The sequence below is a fragment of the Capsicum annuum genome, chromosome 8 (assembly GCF_002878395.1).
Source record: "Capsicum annuum cultivar UCD-10X-F1 chromosome 8, UCD10Xv1.1, whole genome shotgun sequence".
Lineage (NCBI taxonomy): Eukaryota > Viridiplantae > Streptophyta > Magnoliopsida > Solanales > Solanaceae > Capsicum > Capsicum annuum.
Genome location: NC_061118.1, coordinates 145,747,578 through 145,768,706, shown reverse-complemented (window position 1 = coordinate 145,768,706; position 21,129 = coordinate 145,747,578). Strand labels below are relative to the sequence as shown.

The following is a 21,129-nucleotide window of genomic DNA, read 5'->3' as shown; positions in this document are numbered from 1 at the left end:
GTTTTGACACGATTTTTGACAGCTAAAACAGTCTTCTTCTCTTCAAAAACTCCTTGTGATCATTAGTCGTTGAGTGAGTTCGACGAATCAAATAATTTGAGGTACAACTATTATTGGATTGAAAGTCATTTTATCCTGGGAGGAAAAATTTAATAACTTCGGGTACTTGAGGAAAATTATTTTCTTAAGGACACTCCGTGAATTCAGAGGACTTGGCTTTAACTTTTTGTTTCATCTCATTTCTGAAATTATAACACACTTCTTAGATAAATTATTTTTAATCTTGTGTCGAAAGTGTTGTATAACTTCATAGGTGTTCTTTATTTTAGACTTAAACTTGTATTAAAGTTGTTGTGTGCCTAAATACAGATTCGTGTATCCGAAAATATTAAAAAATAACTAGTTGAAGAGAGGTGTTTTTTTATAGAGCTTTGAACTCAACTCTTGTCTAGAGTTGTTTAATTATTCATTATGAAAAGGTTATTGATCCTGCAGGGGACAAGTCAAGAAGATTATTATTGGATCGATGAAACAATTTGCTGCAGTGGGCTTGAATCTCTTTAAAAAGAGCGAGATATCCGCGCCTCAACCGAAGAAGAAGAAGAAGATAACTTTTATTTTTCTTCACGTGTAATTTTTCAGCTGTAATATTATTGTAATTTCACCAACAAAAGATATCACTTAACAGTATCAAGTTATGCAGTATGTATGCAAATGGCCTCCAACGTATTGTCAGATCAGAAAGTGCAAAATAGTATAAAAGACGAATAGCAATCCAAAGAACCATCATCTTGGCCAAATCATACAACATGCACGGAGTCTCAGACATGCCTGCTCTTTAAATTTGGGCTGCTATCTGTTGCACTAGCTAGCACTTTTTTATTATTATTAGGCAAAATGATTCAGTGGACTCTTGTACTATGTTCGTTTTGTAATGTGAATACTCCTATTTACATGTTTGTCATCTGAACCCTTGAATTCATTAAAAAATAATATTTTAAATCCTTTGACCAATGACTGGACCTATGTGGCATTAAAATAGCTGATTAGGACAAAGTACATGATTACACATGCATGAGGTGCCAGTGAGCATCATTTTTCGGTCAATTTTATATTAAAATAATTTAAAAAAAATTAAAAAGCACCCCCCCCCCCCCCCAAGCCCTCAAGGCTGCCATGGCCATCATTAAAGCCCCCAGCCATGACCATCACTACACCTCCGCCGCCATCGCTGGTGATGATCCCTTCAAGAACCACCCATCGTTCCTTTTTCGCCACCATCTTCTATCTACATTTTTAACATCCCACACACTTTAGTCTTTAACCCCCCCCCCCCCCCCCCCCCCCCCCCCCCACCACTACACACACACACACAAAAACAATCTTTTTCAAAATCCCTCAATAACCAGAAAATCCTAGTCAATCATCAATATACCTAATTTCGATCAATTTTTCAGAGATAATTATACTACCTCCGATTACTTTGATGGATTCGAACTGCAAATCCACTAGGCTTACGGCGAAGAAATGCTTCAAGAATTCTGAAAACTTGAATCCCAATGTCGAAAACAGTCTATTTTTATCAAAATCTTGTAAATCACTAACGAAATCGGCGACGAAATAGTGGAAGAAGACAAAGTGTACCTGACCTTGGTTCTGGAAAAGTGCTGGATTTAGTGAAGTATTTTGAAAATTTTCTTTCGATACCCTAAACAAAAGAGTGTGAGGAGAAGGAAGAGGGAAAAGATGAACAGAAAATAAATAATGATGTGTATGAGAGAATTTTGTATGTTTATGGACTTGACAATAGTGTGTGTGTTTGAGGGTGGGTTGGGGTGGTGGTGACCGATGGAAATGAAAGAATGGTGTGTGTTTGTTCATACGAGGAAGAAAAGCAACAAAGAAGAAGCTGCCAATTTTATCATCTTTTTTTTTAATTCTAAATATAATTTTTTCATTTTTTCAATATTTAATTTCTTATGTGACATTTTAAAAATGATGTGGAATTAAATGTAGCATTTAAATGACGTGGAAGCTGACGTGGAAGTTGAGGTGGCAGCAAGTGTGTTACACACACTGAAAAAGTGTTTAAAATATTATTTTTTAATAGATTCAAGAGTCCAAATGACAAATATATAAGTAGAGGTATCCACATTACAAAACGAACATAGTACAAAGGTCCATCAAACCATTTTCCCTTATTTTTCCTCGTATGACAATACGTCGGTGGATCACTGCAACGCATACTTCATAACTTGATATCGTGGACTGATAACTCTGAAATAAAACATAGTTATTATAACTAATATGAAGATTAAATGACGGTATATGTACTCCATGTTAACTATTTCCCAGACTATTTGACAATTCCTGTAGCCATTGGATATGCAAATTAAAGTCTAAAGCCCCCTAGCTAATATTGCAACCCTTTTTCAACATAATCCTCTTCATTATGTTTACAACATTAATTTATTGTAGTTTTTCTTTACAACATTGGTAATTTCACTATCTATGCAATTAATGTTATCCTATAATACAGCATATACAAAATTTGTCCTTCACAAGTATTTCTATTTTCAACTCTATTATAAGTATGATATTGAGACTTGTATTAATGTGAGGTCCATCCAAACTAGTGTATACTTAAAAAACTATTCATATTAGTCTCTCTTAATTTATAGGAGAGGAGTAGTGCACGGCAAGTATTTATTTCTGTTTTTTCTTTATGGGGTAAAGTTTTTAATTAGGTTTTATTCCAAAATTTTGTGCACATTAAATTGTCATACACAATAAATATTGTAATTGTAATAGAATAACAATAAAAGGTATTGATAAATATTTAAAAAGGTGTTTATCTATCCACGAGATTTGAAAGCAATTTCAAATTGAAAATTTTCATGTCTAAATGTAATTTAAAATTATGGCTGGTTAATAAACCTCAAAAGTTAATTTGAGTAATAGAGGTTTATTCATACAATCAAGGAAACTTATGCCCTATATCATAATTTGTGTCATTGAGTTTATGCCTTAGACATAACTTATGCCATTCAACTTATGTCTTGCAAATTTTCTTTCCCTTATCATTTTTATTTTTTACTGTCAAGGAAATTTTGATAATTTCTTCTTTTAACTTACGGCTCTGAAGGACAAAAACTAAATAAAAAATAATAATTTTGAGGGGCAAAAATTAAAGATCAATCCAAAATAAGAGCATTTTGTGTGAATGATCCTTAGGCCTAGCTAGTTTTGAGTGAATAACGAAAAACTCGAAATATTGAAACCAGCTCATATCTAAAATTCAAAGTTTTTTAAAAAAGATTTTGAGTTGGTTAGGATTGAAAGACTCCACTAGCCATTAGAGCTTTGAGGAAGCATGATTTCAAAATTTGACGTGTCAAAAACATGAATAATTTCGAGTAAATAATATGTCAAAGGAATCAAAACATCGAGATGTGTTTATATAAAAAAAATTAATTGGTAGAGGAGATTTTGAGTTGGTCGGGATTGAAAAAGAATTCAGCTCATTGAGAAAGGTGAACTGCAGCAATATATAAGTATTGTATAAATAATGTATATGTATATATTACATCTCTGATACATAATTATACATCATATATAAACAATTATACACCATTTATGTAATATCAATACATATACATATAACTATTTTGTGAAAAAATTTATCGTCACCTATACAGTCATGTGAGAACATTCTATTATAAGATTAAGTCTTAAGTTGCATTCAAAAGTTTAATTTGCGAGGTGGTCGTTGACACATTTTATCTGTTATTTTGGATTGTTTTGTTTGTGATTAGAAATTAATTTGCGAGGTGGTCGTTGACATATTTTCCTTATTTGAGTTACTCAGGAAACTTTGTTATTTAGACCATTAAAATTTTACTTGGGATGAATCTTTTTCTAATTTGATTATTGCGTTCAATGGTGTATGATACACTACAATAATTTGTTCTTTTTTATATACGTTTTTACGGATAACCACGGTACACAACTACCAAGGACGGAGCTACACTTGGCTGAGGGGGTTCATCTGAACCCCCTTCGGCTATTTTTACTATTTATACATAGTTAAGATTATTTTTTATGTATATACAGTAGAGATTGAACCCTCTTCGATTAGTTCTCATGTTTATTTCTGAACCCTCTTAACGAAAATCATGACTCCGCCACTGACAACTACAAGATAGTATCACATAAAGAATCATATCATATGATAAATCAATTTATATACACAAAAAGGTGGATGAAAATGGTAAATCAATTTACAAAATGTATGAAATCAGTATTTAACGTATAAAAGATGGTGAAATCACATGGAGTCCACGAAATAGTTTAACTTATTGGTATGAAATCAACTTGTATACATTTTATATCCAAAAATAGTATACGCAAAAGGTGTATATATAAGAATGATAAATCAACTAGTTTATAGATACAACAAGTTTTTCAAGTGAAAATGCTGAATTATATGGAGTCTACTAAATCTATAAACAACACCAACCATTTTATGGATATGGAACAACGATTCATTGCTTTTCTATAGTATATGTTTTTACGAATAAACACGGTACACAACTACATAATATTATCACATAAAGAATTATATCATATGATGATTCCTCTAAGTTTTCCATCATTAAACTCTTAGATTAAATATATTCTAGCATCTAACGTGTGTGATTCCTTTTGCTAACTAAGCAAGTTGATCAATTAAACATGCATTGTTTGTTTGTGAAAGTTGGAAGCATGTTAATGTTCTGAGGTTAGGTAGTTTGTTGATCAATCAACCATTTTACATTTTTCAACTAATACACACCTAACACAATTCAAGAACAAAAATGTATTATGTGTGAGCATATTTATTTTAAGAACAAAATGATAGCATGCAGATCATACACACAAAGAGTATCTCTCTCTCTATATATATATGAGTCGCATGGATAGTGAAATTATATATAGCTTAAAATTACTATTACTATAAATTAATTCAGGCAGAGGGGATCGTATATATTGAGAGAATAGTGACCTCGGCTTTTTACATATTCAAATAGCTTTACAAAATTGTCAACTAGTTAGTTAATTGGCATGGAGAGTTGTCATCTATTTATTATAATCCTAGTTATAGCTATGATTTGTAGCAAAGTTTCAAGTCAATGCTATCAACTGATGCAATACGTTTTAGAATGGCCTCCAACATATTGCCAAATGAAACAATAACTATGATTTGTAGCAAAGTTTCAAGTCAATGCTATCAACTGATGCAATACGTTTTAGAATGGCCTCCAACATATTGCCAAATGAAACAGTGCAAACCTGGTGCACCATTATAGTTTACTATCCATGGCCTCTAGCCATTTTCTAGCTCGGGGAAGATCATACAATGCAAATGCAGTAATCCTAGAGCCGACAGGGGCGGAGCCAGCCTTCTGTTTGGGGGTTCGGCCGAATCCCCTTCGACGAAAAAATATACTATTTATACATGACTAAAATTATTTTTTATGTGGTTATAGTTGGTGTTGAACCCCCTTCGACTAAGTTTTCTTTAAATATGGAACCCCCTTAGTTGAAATCCTAAGTTTTCCTTGAATATGAAACCACCTTCGTTGAAATTCTTACTCCGCCTTTGAGAGCCGAAGGCCTGAAAGTAGACGTTGTTGTAAGTGTATCTTTTTTACTCACAATGCACATTTTTTTGTGTGTTATTTTGTTCTTCTCTTCATTACTAAAAAAGATAAACACTTACAACAACGTCTATTTTCAAGTCTTCGACTCTAGGATTGCTGCATTTGCATTGTATGCTTTTCCTGAGGTAGAAGCTGGCCAGAGAACATGGATAGTAAATTTTAATGGGGCACCATGTTTGCACTGTTTCATTTGGCAATAAGTTGGAGGCCATTGTAAAACGTATTGCATCAATTGATAGTGTTGGCTTGAAACATTGCTACAAATCATAGCTATTATAACTAATATTATAATACATAGATGATGACTCTCCATGCTAATTAACTAGCTAGTTGACAATTTTTCAAAACTATTTGAATATGTAAAACGCCTAGGTCGCTATTCTCAATATGATCCCCTCTGTCTGAATTAATTTATAGTAATAGTAATTTTTATCTATCATTTCACTACCCATGCGACTGGCATGTATATATACTACAGACATACTCTTTGTGTGTATGATCTGCATGCCATCATTTAGTTATTAGAATAATTATGCTAACACATAATATATTTTTGTTCTGGAATTGTGCTTGGTACGTATTAGTTTTGGATGTTGTAATTTGGATGATTGATCTGTAACTTACCTAACCTCAAAGCATTAACTACATGCTTCTGACTTGATTAATCAGAAATGTGAAAATAATTGACAAACAAACAAAATAAAGATGTATGTTTCAATAGATCAATAACTTGCTTTGTCAGCTGAATTAAGTAATCACATACATTACTGAAGTACATTGCAGAAGGTAATGCTAGTAAAATAATTACTAGACTAATAAGGTAATATAATATTAATCTAAAAATTGAAGTTTAAAAAGGGGATAATTAGCTTATTAAAGAGGAATTATCATATACTTATTAATGCTAGTAAACCGACGCGATTGCGACACGATGGCCAACACAATATCGAGCTGTTTCACACGCTATTTCAGTTCCAAAAGGGTCTAGTCCTTCACCCAAACCCGTCCATAACATTTATTCCAGTCCCAAATGGATTAGATACATTATTATTCATCTTTTTCTCTCCAAGAAAACTCTAGCCCCCTCAAGAACACCAAGAACTTCATTAAATTTTCTTTGAGAAAAGCAAGAACACCCAAGCTTCCTAATTCAAGAACTTCAAGAAGAAGCTTCAAAAACATCATTAGAAATTCAAAATTCAAGCTTCTACATCAAATCCAACTTTTAAGGTATGTGGGAGATCATTCATGGGCTCCTTTCACCCATGGAGTCCCAAAACCCTTTTTTCAATTAAAGAATAAAATTTTATTCTTATTATGGAGTTTTGTATGTTCAAGAAATATTTAGTTTCATGATTTCATAGTGTTTTTAATTCAATTCAGTCCTGTGATTCCATGCAAGATGTTGAATTCCTTATGCCATGAATTTAAGTTTCCCCATGCTTTATTCAAGTGAATTTCATGATAGACCCTAAATTCATGAAATAAATTTTCAGTAACACTCTTAAAGATTGAACAATTAAATTATTATGAACAATGAAAAAGGACTCACAAATTAAGTTAATATAAACTAGAGAGAATAGCTCATATGTTAATATTTTTAGCACTGCGGTTAATCTTTTAAATTTCAGAAGGGAACATCTATTTTCCAAATTTACAGAAGCATTTGAAAATCTCAACCAGCATATTCGTTTTTACGGATAAACACGTACACACCTGCTACGGAATATTATCACATAAAGAATAATATCATATGATAATTTCTCTAAGTTCTCTATTTTTAAACTTTAATTTTTAGATTAAATTCTAGCATCTAATGTGTGTGATTCCTTACAAATAAATCACACTACTCAACTAATACATACATAACATAATTCAAGAATAAAAATGTATTATGCGTGCACACAATTTTAAGCTCAAAATAACTACAGATCATACACAATGTGTGTGTATATATATAGATATATAGTGAAATTATAGATAAAAACTACTACTATAAATTAATTCAGGCAAAGAGGATCATATTGAGAGAGGATATGGAACACCGAGGATCATAAATAAAAAGGGTCGTACATGCATCTGATTGATTACATGAAAAGAGTACCACCATCAAATCCTTGAGCAAATGTTGAATCTAGGGCCCTCGATATGACCAGGCCCGTTGGTTCGGCTGGATCTAGCCTGTAATTTGATAGAGCTGAGCTATGATTTTAATAAGTATAAATATAAATAACATAAATACCAACCCTTTTGGAAGTAATTACACTCTCTCCCACTTTTTTAATTACTTTACTCTCTCTCTATTAATATACATAACATAACCAACATATACATAACATTCTATATATATGTTGGAATTTTTGTAATATGTTTAGGGAGTTGGGATTTTTTGTAATATTGAAAACATAAGTTGTGTATTTGTGTAATTTTTAGTTTTAATAATGGAAAAAGGACATGGGTTAACCATTTTGAAAAGAAATGGCTAGCAATTTTAAAAGTTGAACAATTGGAGCCAGTCGGCCCAATTTAATTCCGATTTTTGGCCATTTGACTCGTCGGTTGCATGCAGTCTCTATACCCAATTGATACACTTTTATACCATATTGATACAGTTTTATACTATATTGATACACTTTGATACCGCACTGATACACTTTTATCCTAGATTGATACACTTTTATACCACGTTGATATAATATGTAGACCACATAAATACACCTTTTACAGAGAAAATCTGTGTAAGCATATACAGTAATTCGTTATTCGTTAATTTATTAACTTCACCTAAAATTTTGTAAAAATTTGTGCAAGCATATACAAAATTTATTAAAACTGCACAACTTATTTTGAAGCTAGCAAACTTTAAAATCTTTATGATTCAAATCAACTGTTGAGTAATGACGTTATAGATACATAAGAGGATAGCTAAAACGGGATTACTGAATTGTGATATTTGCAGCAAAAAAAATAAATGAAGATAGTAGCAAAAAAGACCTAAATGCCTATATTTTGAAAATTCAAAATCAATGGCTACTCGGCAATAATTATTTTAGCCGAGTGACTATTCTTGTCCTTTCCCCTTTAATAATCTATTTAAGAACAAAACTTTTTAGCTCGGTCCGTAAATGCCTGTTGGCCCGTGGGGCTTGAGCAATATGGGCTAGGCTGGCTCGTGGGTCAAATAAAAAATAATTAAAAAATAAAATGGAGTACTAAGAATTAAAAAAAAATTCAAACTCAAAGTCTGTTTAGACCATCATAGATATTTAAATATTAAATATGTTTATAAAGTATATAAATAATTAAAATACTAAATCTTTTAAGGAATCAAATATGTTTGATCAAGATAATGTGGCGATGTTGAACACACTGTAACTTATAAGTGCCATGGGAATTTCTTTTAGGAGTTTATTTTCACTTTTAATGGACTAAATATTGACATTTTTTTGTATTTTATTGTGATCAATTAGAAAAAATAGGTTAATAATATTAATTAGTTAGTTATATTATTACTCATTAACAGTTTATTTTATTTTTTAACATCTCTATTTGATTTGAATTTGGTGTCAAATGTTATTAAGAGCCCGTTTGGATAGGATTAAAAAAATAGCTTTTTAGCTTAATTGATTAAAAGATGAAAATAAGTGCTTATAAATTAAGCGGATAAGTGTTTAGATCTAAGTGTTGAAAACTAAAAAAAAAGCTATTGATGTGTTTGGTAAACAACTGATGTTACACACTTTTTTGCTGTTAAAATGACTTAAATATCCTCAAAGTTGTTAACACCATAAATAAAGTGAATTATTTATAATTTTTAATTTTAAAATGAAATTTTTGAGCAATACTCCTATGTAATGATGAATTCAGTAAAGATAAAAGCAGAAAGATGAAGAGAAGTAGCAAAGAGAAAAAGGAAAAAAATTATATATTTAAAGGTTACAAGTTCAGGGTATTGCTGGAATTGGAGAAAAAAAATAAAGGATAAAAAAGTAAATATTTTGATCAAACCTAAAAAAATTTTTAATCTAAAAAGCAAAAAAGTAGGATACCCCAGCTTCTCACTTTTGTTTTTTCAATCATTTTTTAGCTTTTTGGTAACACTTTTAAATTTTACCAAACAACTAAAAAAATTAAAATAAACAAATAAATTAAAAGCTAATTTGATCAGATGTTAATCCTATCCAAACGGGCTCTTAATTTTACTTATTATTAGGATATTTTTTTTTTTTGTAAATGTAGTAACTTCATGTAATAATCATATTATTGTATATCAGTTGTATAGATAGTGAAATTATAGATAGAAATTACTACTATAAATTAATTCAGGCAGAGAGGATCATATTGAGAGAGGGGTCGTACATGAATTTGATTGACTAGATGAAAATTGAAAAGAGTGCCACCATCAAATCCTTCAGCAAATGTTGAGTCCCCATTAAGGTCTGTAATCTCCAATCTCCAACGTGATGGGGATCTTCTGATTTTTAACTCTCATGTTACATCAATTGCACTGGGCCACCTTCATTAGCTGCCCAAAACTTAGAAAAAATGAAATTGTGGAGTGAATACCGATATCTTCCTTTCTACATTTTAGTTTTGATCGGCTTTCTTTCTTAGTTATACAATTAGCAGTTGTAGCAAAATTAAAAAGTGGAAAGGAAGATATCGGTATTCACTCCATAATTTCTATTTTTTAAGTTTTGGGCAGTTTACTCCTGGATCCAAACAAATAAATACCTCCTTAAGAAGTATATGTTCAGTGCAACTGACGTAACATGAGAGATAAAAATCAGATGATCCCATCACGTTCGAGATTACGGACCTTAATCTAAATTCAGTGTATGTTGGTATGATTTGATGGTGTTGTTCTTTTCATGTAGGTAATCAAAGAGGATGAGGCCTGAAGTTGCTAACCATTTGTTTATTTTGAGTCCATTATCAGATGTGATAATGAATTTCTTTTTCAATTATGACATGCTGGTTGAGTTTTTCAAATGCTCCTGTGTAGATTGGAATATATGTTCCCTTTAACAACTTGTTTATATCTTCACGGGGACCTTCTCTTGTATAGGCTTAGTCCCCTTTTTTGGTATAGATTAACAGTGTTGCCTTCCTCTGTTTTGTGCTATTCGTGATATAATATATACAACATCGGCAATGTTAGAAAGTATGTTGGATATCCAATGGTATCATTCCTGGCCAAGAAAGAGTTTATTTCTTTAAGAAATAATTAATGATAATTTTGATTTTTTAAAACGTTTCTTAATAAAATTGGTTACATAAATGTGATGATAAAGATATTAACATTAAAACAAGTACAAATTAAAAAAATAAATCTCAACAAAGCAAATTAAATTTCCAATCTAGGGTTACCAAGCCTGTGTTCTCTGTGTGGAGCAATATGGGATCTCCCTTTGTGGAAGGATATGGTAGGCAGGATTATTTGTGGTATCGCATGAAGTTTGAGAACAAGACCATTAGCGAGTGGATGACAAAAGGGAGAGGGTAAAGTTTGAACGCGTTGCGCAGCTCGATCGGATGGAAGGTGGAGCGGGAGGAGGGTGGGTTGTTATTGGTGAAGATGAAGACATCTACTAGGTTGCTGGATCCACTAATTATGGTGAAGCTAGGGAGTCGTATTTACACTAATTTGAATGTGTTTAAACATAAGTGCAGCAGCAACCCTGATCATCCCACCGCTTGGGTAAAAGTATCTCCTAGGAAAATTCCCCGTGTATCGCCCTTCGTTGCTGCCGTTTCTGGCGGAAAGAAGCTATGTGTTGTCTCTGGATATGAGCACTACCTTCCTAAGCCGACAACCGATGAAGAGGTTGCTCTTAGCGTTGACAATCATTGGAATTGTTATGATTGGAGCAAGGCCGGTGAAATTTACGACCCCAACACAGATTCTTGGACCTACTTGGAGGCCCCTATGGAACCTTTTCATGATTACAGGGCTACTACAGCTGCTCTTGCCCTGGATAAAGATGAAATCCTATTTTTGCGACCTAGGTAAAGATGTGTACATTACTGATCCGATATACTTTGATTCCTGGTTTTACGAGGACGAGTACTTCCCACCACCAGGCCTCGAAGATTGTGATGACCTTGATATCCTAGACATGCGTTCCCGAAATAGCAAGCCTGTCATCTGGAATGATACCTTCTATTGGTTCACCTATGACCTGCGCTTGTTTGCATATGATATGAATCGTCAAGCCTGGTTCCGATCCCCTGGTCTTGCAGACATATTGCACCCACTTAAACCACCCACAAAACCCATATATAATGGTATACCCTTCTACCTTCATTTTGCTTGGCCTGCCAAATGAAGAGCTTTTGGTGATTGTCCAGGAAGATGATGTTCCTGCTCCTCCTGGTGCTCACTATCTGACACTGGCCTCCCTTGCCGTGGACCGAGATGGAGAACACTCCTTAGATGTGTCCGTCTGTTTCTTTCAGCCTTTCTCCGTTGATGATCCTTCTTTTGTGCTCTGTGATGGCAAGGCAACGTGAGTAGTAGTACTCTTTCCTTATTTGTTTGGTTTATTTTAACCACCTCTAAATTCATTTGTGCTTGGTTAGTCGACTTCAATTTGCAACTCAGAATGTATTGTTTCTTTGTGATCTTTTGTAACAAAGCTATGTACTATTGGTTTTATGTAACACCCCGCATTTTTTCGGGCTAAAAATTGAAGCATCGCTCCTACACGTATTGATCCGAACGAGATGATTCTTTGTTAATATATGTGTGATGATAAATCCTACAGTGTGGGAATACCTTTGGATACGAATTGAGGTCACAAAAATCCCCTAACTCAAAGATGAGTTGAAAACAATTCCATCGAGTACGTTTTAGTGGACACTTCAACTTGGGTCAAATTTCGTCGAGTATAACTTTTGTTTTATAATGAACTGGGTGGCCTTCTGTATATCAAATGAAAGGTCTTTGAGTCCTCTTTCCAACGCAATTGATTTCGTCGAAATCCAACATTGGAGTAAAAAGTTATACCCAATTTACTTCAGCATGTCAGTCTGTCAAACCGAGGGACTGCTGCGGCGTTTTTGATTTCCTTAGGGGTATTTTGGTATTTTTCGTCATCCCAAACTTCTTCTACACGATTTAAATCATCCAAAACACTCTATAATCCATTTCTTTTATCAGTTTTAATCTCTCAAATGCTCTCCTTTCTCAAGAGTAAAATGGAAACTAGGCTTTCTTTCAAGATCAAGAATCAATCTCCTAAGTCCAAGATTTCCAAAGAACAAATCAAGATTCGAGTTCTACTCTTCAAACCTTGTAATCTAAGGTATGTGGGGTTTTCCTAAATCTACATGGGCATGGTAAATTCTTATTAATCATGTTAAAGGTTTAGAAATTATGAATTTACAAAAAGGGGATTTTGGATTTATAATTAGATTCATGCTTTTAAAGTTTTTGATGATATTAATTTGGTCTTGAGGCCTTTCCCCAAATCTGATTTAGAACCATGTTCAAGTTGATATATGTATGAGTGTGATGAGTTTGAATCATGAATTGAGAGCATGAACTATTTGAAATCCCTCTCTTATTTACAAGTCTCTTAACTTCATAAGATATGATTCAAAATGTGATATTGGAAATATGATTTAATATAAACGCCTTGATTTTGTTTATGACTTGATTATGAGTTTTGAATTGAAGAGATAGGGTTTTACATGTTGGTAAGTGCTGAAATATATATATATATATATATGAAAAGAATTTCATTGGTTGGAATTTATGACCACTACATGTTTGTTGAAATGATCGAAAGGAATGATTTTTGCATAGTTTGATAAATATATTGAAGAAGGAATCTTCTTGAACTGTTTGAAATAGGGTGGTCTGTACATTATGTTTTGAAAAAGAAGACTGTGATATGATATTTTTATGGCTCAGAAACATGACTTGCAAGTCTTGGTGTGACGATACCAAATCAGATAAGGCCATGATAAAACTCAGAACAGATTATAGATTTCATTTTAGATTTAGAAAGATGCATGTTTAGAATGGGTTAAAAATGGGCACTAAGAGAGTTAGGTGGTTACCCGAAGAAGGCACGAGTTATATGATTCATTGCTCGAAACCGTGTTTTGTCGATACGGGTATATTATTATACGCTGGCCTAGTGCCCTGGGGCGTATCAGATTCAAATACTTCAACCCTTGCGACAAACTTGGGTTGGGGACTTGGCCTTGAGTTAATGGTGGATCCCATATTGCCCGTGGAAAACTTTCAGATATGTACGGTGTACCACTTACCTCAGAAGTAAAAAAAAAGAAAAATAATAAAGAATGGTTTTACATCTACAGATTTGCATTTAATGATTATTTTAAGTTGCCCATGTGTTTTAAATTATTTCTTGCTTAACATTTTTATGAAATGCTCTCACCTATGTTGTATATAAAAGTACATTATTTTGGATTGCTCTGCATACTAGTAGATCTGTATTGAACCCCCCTTCATCTCAAGATCTGAGGTACAGTCTCGGGGTCCAGTTCAGCAATAGGTTTGAGTGCGTCGGTAGTTGCAATTGGTGAGCCTCCCTTACTTCGGAAGGCCTGTACTAGAGCTTGTTATTGTTATTTCATTTTGATTCATGGCCCGACTGGGGGCTTATCCCAGATTTCAGACAAATGTCATTTTCAGTTGTTAGAGATTTCATAGACTGATGTTAGATGTTGTTTAGAGGTTTATGTTTTCCATTCCAGATTATTCAATTGAATTATGATATCGACCATGATTCCGTTTTGTTTTGTATTTTCGCAGTTCCTATTTGTAAATGAATGGTGTATATGATTGCAAGTTAGAAGGGCTCTCGGGCCTTCATGGTTCGGGATCCCCGTCACGGCTAGGGCCCCGGTTCGGGTCGTGATAAACTTGGTATCAGAGCATGGTTCATGGTCCCAGAGTGTCTGCAAAATCGCGTCGGGTAGAGTCTTGTTTATGGGTGTGTAGCGCGCCACACTGATAAGCAGGAGGCTATAAGGCGTTTAGGAATGTCTCTCTTTCTTCATGTTCTAGTTCGTGTTATGGAGTCAGAATGTCCTCTTTCATACTCTAATTCGTGTCATGGTGTCGCCCATACGAAAGAAAAGTTATCCTAAATCTTTCCTTACTCTGCTGTTCCCAGATAATTCTCTCAAATTTACTAGCAAAAACTTCAGAAGTCGCACAAAGGGCTTGAGAGGAGCTCCCTAGTGTGTCATAAGTCCCTCAAGTTTAAAGTTATGTCCTCATTCTTATGAGGCGTTCAGTTAAGACAGAGTAAGATGTGTATTCTTAAGTCATTGAATATTATGTGTTAAGTTTCTATCTCTTATAATCTTGTTATCATTGTGTTGTTGAAACTAAAAGTCTAGTGAAGCCGTGTGGGGTTTTTTCGACTCACTAGCATAGTTGCTTTGTTATTCATCTCATTTTCTTATTCAAAATATAAAATCAAAGTCTAGTGAAGCTGTGTGAGGCCTATTTCGATTCACTAGCAACTTGTTGTTCATCTTGTTGTTCTTGTGTTGGTTGGAAACTAAGGGTTTAGAGGTGTAGTGATAAGAAAAGTGGTAAGGGCGATTTATTGAATATATATAGCTGAATCTTTTTGCATATGATTGAGTTAGTAATGAAGTGATATATCCTTGTGTGTTAGGTTAGTAGAAGGTAGAGAAGGAGTTATTGGTTAAGGTAAATTATTTTTTTGCTTGAAGTATGAAAAGAGTTGTTGATAGTGTTTGTTGTGCTAGAAAAGTATAGGTTATTGGTGAAAGTACTTAGTGGATAAATGTTATTAATTTAGGCTTCCTTGAGGTTGCAAGATGGAGTTTAGTTGAAACTTATAGAGCTATGAAAGAAGTTTAGGTGTATAGATAAGTAAATAGTAATAATGTGTAGAAGGATGATGCGTTAATGGATTGTAAATAAGATAGGCCATATGATTATGATCGATTATTGTTGTTATGAGATTCTAGTGGGCTAGTGTTTCTCGATGTCTTATTCTATAGCTTCCTAGTGAGAATTGTATGTAAGGTGGGTTATTATATAAGATTAAGGTTGAGCATGGCTATTATATGACTTTATCCCCCTTGACCCTCTTTTTTTTAGTGGTTGCAAACCAGTACTTCATGTGAAAAGATATGAAGTGGATCTTAAGCTAATATAGTGGTGTCATGGAGGGGATTGTGATTGTAGGTAGTAGTTAAATGAAATGAGCATTTGGAGTTGATTTCTCAATTTGATGGACTGGTATATTATGTTGCGTGCTTTACTTTATTTGTTGTAGATGTTTGATGTTAAATTATAGGATTGAATTGTAGATGTAGAATATGATGGTAAGAATAGTATCTTATGATTAATGATGTATGTTTTATGAGAATGAATTAGTAGGCTTGATATGATTTGTGAAAGAGCCCAGGTTAATACTTGATAAAAAGTTTAAGTGGTAATTGTGAGGTATATGTATATACGAGGACTAGTATTAAAACGATGATTTTTGGGTGAGTCATTAAGTGGATAAGGACGTAAGTATATAAGCATAAGTTGCAACCCCCCCGGTAGTATGGCATTACTCGTTAGGTAAGATTTTATGATATGAGTTATACGATTAACAGTCTAATGTTAAAAAGTTAGTAGTGGAGAGTGGATTTTTATGTGATAAGGAGTGAGGTTGTATATGCTCTTGGGACTGTGAGTTGTGAGTTGATGATGATAGAGGATGATGGAAAGCAATGCCCTCAGAGTATACTTAAAAAGGGAAAGTGTAGCATTTATGTGTATAAGTGTTTTGCGTACCTAGTTTGTATTCTTGAAAATTGTGGTATGAAGAAGTTTGGGGAGTTATGGTATAGCGTTATTTAGAGTTGACTTGAGAAAATATGAGTGGGCAATATGCGCCTTTGGTATAGTTTTACAAAGTTTGTTAATTTGTAAGTTATGTGATTAGAGGTGTAATGCTAGTATTCTAAGGAGTTGAAGAAGAGGTGTTGAGCGATTCGAAGCATAGACGCCCATGCTCATAATGATGTTAGTCATGAGTTATGATTTTGGAGTTATAGGAAGTCATGATTAGTATCCCTGGGGGAAAATGTCCCAGAGAGGATTTAGTGTCTTTATATTAAAAAAATGAATGAAAAGAGTTGTATTCATGTATATGTCGATATCCCTTGGTGATAAGGCGTGTGAATGCGTACACTCATGGGAGTGGGGATTGTAGAGTTATGGCTATAGCGAAAGTTAAAAGTAACATTTACCGAAAACCAAGGCCTTCGGGGTATAGATCATTAGGGAGAGTTAGAGTTTAAGTGTATGGTGATGTCTCTTTTATGTTGAGAGTTGTGACTTTGATCTAAGGGGGAGATGGTGAGTTAAGGTAGTTTTCCAAATTTTCTCATTGTGGCAAGTTAATGAAGAGTCATGATGAGCCTACTCCTATTCAAGAATATTCCTCCTACTTCAGTTTAGGAGTTCATTCTACCAAGGTCTTATGAATTCAAGTCCTGCCGATGTCTAAGGTTTGAGTTCTCTATGTATGTCATGCCTTAACCCGACGTCCAAACAAGAAGCAATAATGTTCATCAGTGACCCAATACGTATCCAAGCCATATGTTATGTTGCTCATGATCCAAACTTATGTCTCACAACGTGCTTGGTCATAAGGAAATATGTTCTTGTATTTCACTAAATCATTTTATGTTGGAATTAGCCAAAGCGGTAAAGTTGTACGAACTTATTACTATTTCAGATTTGAAAATGAGAAACAATAGCTTCAAGTATTCACCTTTGTCTCAATCATTGAATTTATGAATTCGACCCTTATGTTATACAAATCATGAGATTTGTGTACCCATGTTTCTCACTGTAGTCTGTTCTAAGAAATCATGTTATGTTGTGGTTGTGCCGAACGACTCTATGCTTACGATTCAGACACATGATATCTGAAGCACCCTGTCTCTCTTCTATTGTATCTTCACTTCATGTCCCTTCTTGAGTAGTATTATAAGTATAAGCTATGAATTAATAAGTGTTACTTCCACTCATGACGTTTATGCTCGGGTCCCTTAATGAACCTCCGTATGGTAGTATGATGGTGGTTGTGGAAGCATGGTGATGTGTTATGTAGAGGAGTAGATGTTCTTAAAAAAAAAATTGGTGTGAATTCCCGAGATAAGGTTATAGGTGCAAGGGGAAAAGAAGGAGATGAACTTTTGTTATGTGGAAAAATTCAGGAAGGAGGTATATGGCGAAAATTTTTGTGAATGTGATTGAATTTGCTGATCTTAGCGGGGGGAAATCCATGAAGTGGATGTAGTAATGATAGACTTGAATGTTGAGATTGATGAAAACTCAACCCATGTACTATGTGGTTAGTATTCCTTAAATTAAAACCCAAGAGTGCTTGACGATAGTGATAAGGTAAGGTAACGTTCTTAATGGGATGTAAAGTACAAGGTCCTATAGCTTAAGTGAGCACCTTTTAACTCCGAGTTAGGCTTCAATATAGCAGTACTAAGTAATGGGACTCATATTCTTGTGGCTAGAAGTGTGGTTGGGGATTTGTAAGTTGAAAAGTGTGAAGTATGTAATTTATTGTTTGAGGTGTAGACAAATAGTGTCTACAAGTTTAAGTATTTTCATTGTATCTTGTAAGATGGAGAATGTTCATATTCTTATGCCCCACGAGAATCTTATCACATGGATTGTACCAATCTTAATCATGGTCTATGATCATCAAATAAACCCCTACCATGTGTGGTGCTGATAATGATTGATAGAACTTATGTGAAAGATCATGACTATGTAAAGTCTCATTGCCTCATATTTCGTGCTTTCACGTTTCGTTAGGGGTTATCATGAAGCTTGTTTGATTCCTTTGCATATTTTATCGAGAAAAAATGTTCAATGTGAGACTGCATTCTTTATTCTACACTCTTAGAGCTTCAAAATATCCCTACCCATCATTCTGGGACGAATGATCCCAAGGGAGAGATAATGTAACACCCCGCATTTTTTCGGGCTAGAAATCGAAGCATCGTTCCTACGTGTATTGATCCGAACTAGATGATTCTTTGTTAATATATGTGTGGTGATAAATCCTACAGTATGGGAATACCTTTGGATACGAATTGAGGTCACAAAAATCCCCTAACTCAAAGATGAGTTGAAAACAATTCCATCGAGTACGTTTTAGTGGACACTTCAACTTGGGTCAAATTTCGTCGAGTATTACTTCTGTTATATAATGAACTGGGTGGCCTTCTGTATATCAAATGAAAGGTCTTTGAGTCCTCTTTCCAACGCAATTGATTTCGTCGAAATTCAACATCGGAGTAAAAAGTTATACCCAATTTACTTCAGGATGTCAGTCTGTCAAACCGAGGGACTGCTGAGGTGTTTTTGATTTCCTTAGGGGTATTTTGGTATTTTTCGTCATCCCAAACTTCTTCCACACGATTTAAATCATCCAAAACACTCTATAATCCATTTCTTTTACCAGTTTTAATCTCTCAATTCCTCTCCTCTCTCAAGAGTAAAATGGAAACTAGGCTTTCTTTCAAGATCAAGAATCAATCTCCTAAGTCCAAGATTTCCAAAGAACAAATCAAGATTCGAGTTCTAATCTTCAAACCTTGTAATCTAAGGTACGTGGGGTTTTCCTAAATCTACATGGGCATGGTAGATTCTTATTAATCATGTTAAAGGTTTAGAAATTATGAATTTTCAAAAAGGGGTTTCGGATTTATAATTAGATTCATGCTTTTAAAGTTTTTGATGATATTAATTTGGTCTTGAGGCCTTTCCCCAAATCTGATTTAGAACCATGTTCAAGTTGATATATGTATGAGTGTGATGAGTTTGAATCATGAATTGAGAGCATGAATTATTTGAAATCCCTCTCGTATTTACAAGTCTCTTAACTTCGTAAGATACGATGTGTTCAAAATGTGATATTGGAAACATGATTTAATATAAAAGCCTTGATTTTGTTTATGACTTGATTATGAGTTTTGAATTGAAGAGAGAAGGTTTTACATGTTGGTAAATGCTGAATATATATATATATATATATATATATATATATATATATATATGAAAAGAATTTCATGGGTTGGAATTTATGACCACTACATGTTTGTTGAAATGATTGAAAGGAATGATTTTTGCATAGTTTGATAAATATATTGAAGAAGGAATCTTCTTGAACTGTTTGAAATATGGTGGTCTGTACTTTATGTTTTGAAAGAGAAAACTGTGATATGATATTTTTATGGCTCAAAAACATGACTTGCAAGTCTTGGTATGACGATACCAAATCAGATAAGGCCATGATAAAACTCAGAACAGATTACAGATTTCATTTCAGATTCAGAAAGATGCATGTTTAGAATGGGTTAAAAATGGGCACTAAGAGAGTTAGGTGGCTACCCGAAGAAGACACGAGTCATATGATTCATTGCCCGAAACCGTGTTTTGCCGACACGGGTATATTATTATACGCTGGCCTAGTGCCCTGAGGCGTATCAGATTCAGATACTTCAACCCTTGTGGCAAACTTGGGTTGGGGACTTGGCCGTCGAGTTAATGGCGGATCCCATATTGCCCGTGGAAAATTTTCAGATATGTAGGGTGTACCACTTACCTCAGAAGTAAAAATAATAATAATAATAATAATAATAATAAAGAATGGTTTCACATTTATAGATTTGCATTTAATGATTATTTTAAGTTGCTCATGTGTTTTAAATTATTTCTTGCTTAACATTTTTATGAAATGCTCTCACTTATGTTATATATAAAAGTACATTATTTTGGATTGTTCTGCGTTCCAGTAGATCTGTATTAACCCTCCCCCCCACCACATCTCAGGATCTGAGGCACAGTCTCGGGGTCCAGTTCAGCAATAGGTTTGAGTGCATCGGAAATTGCAATTGGTGAGCCTCTCTTACTTCGGAAGGCCTGTACTAGAACTTGTTATTGTTATTTCATTTTGATTCATGGCCTGACTGGGGGCTTATCCCAGATTTCAGACAAATGTCATTTTCAGTTGTTAGAGATTTCGCAGACTGATGTTAGACGTTGTTTAGAGGTTTATGTTTTCCATTCCAGATTGTTCAATTGAATTATGATATCGACCATGATTCCGTTTTGTTTTGTATTTCCGCAGTTCCTATTTGTAAATGAATGGTGTATATGATTGCAAGTTAGAAGGGCTCTCGGGCCTTCTTGGTTCGGGATCCCCGTCACGGCCAGGGCCCCGATTCGGGTCGTGATATTTTATTGCGTCAAATTCTTACACTAGCCAGGACTATCACTACGCAGCCCTTGATCATGTGCAAGGAACCTTATTTGGTAGAAAAGGCAGGTTGGTAAAAGCAAATAACATGTTGAACCTTCAAGACTGAAACAAGTGAGAACTGA

General features: G+C 34.0%; 1 long non-coding RNA gene across 1 annotated transcript; it reads left to right on the top strand.

The window, feature by feature from the left end:
* The first annotated feature begins 12,873 nt into the window (after nucleotides 1–12,873).
* LOC124886404 lies at nucleotides 12,874–20,867 on the top strand. The gene is made up of 2 exons (XR_007043543.1): nucleotides 12,874–13,009; nucleotides 20,578–20,867. It is a non-coding gene; the product is annotated as an uncharacterized LOC124886404 (long non-coding RNA).
* The last annotated feature ends 262 nt before the right edge of the window (nucleotides 20,868–21,129 follow it).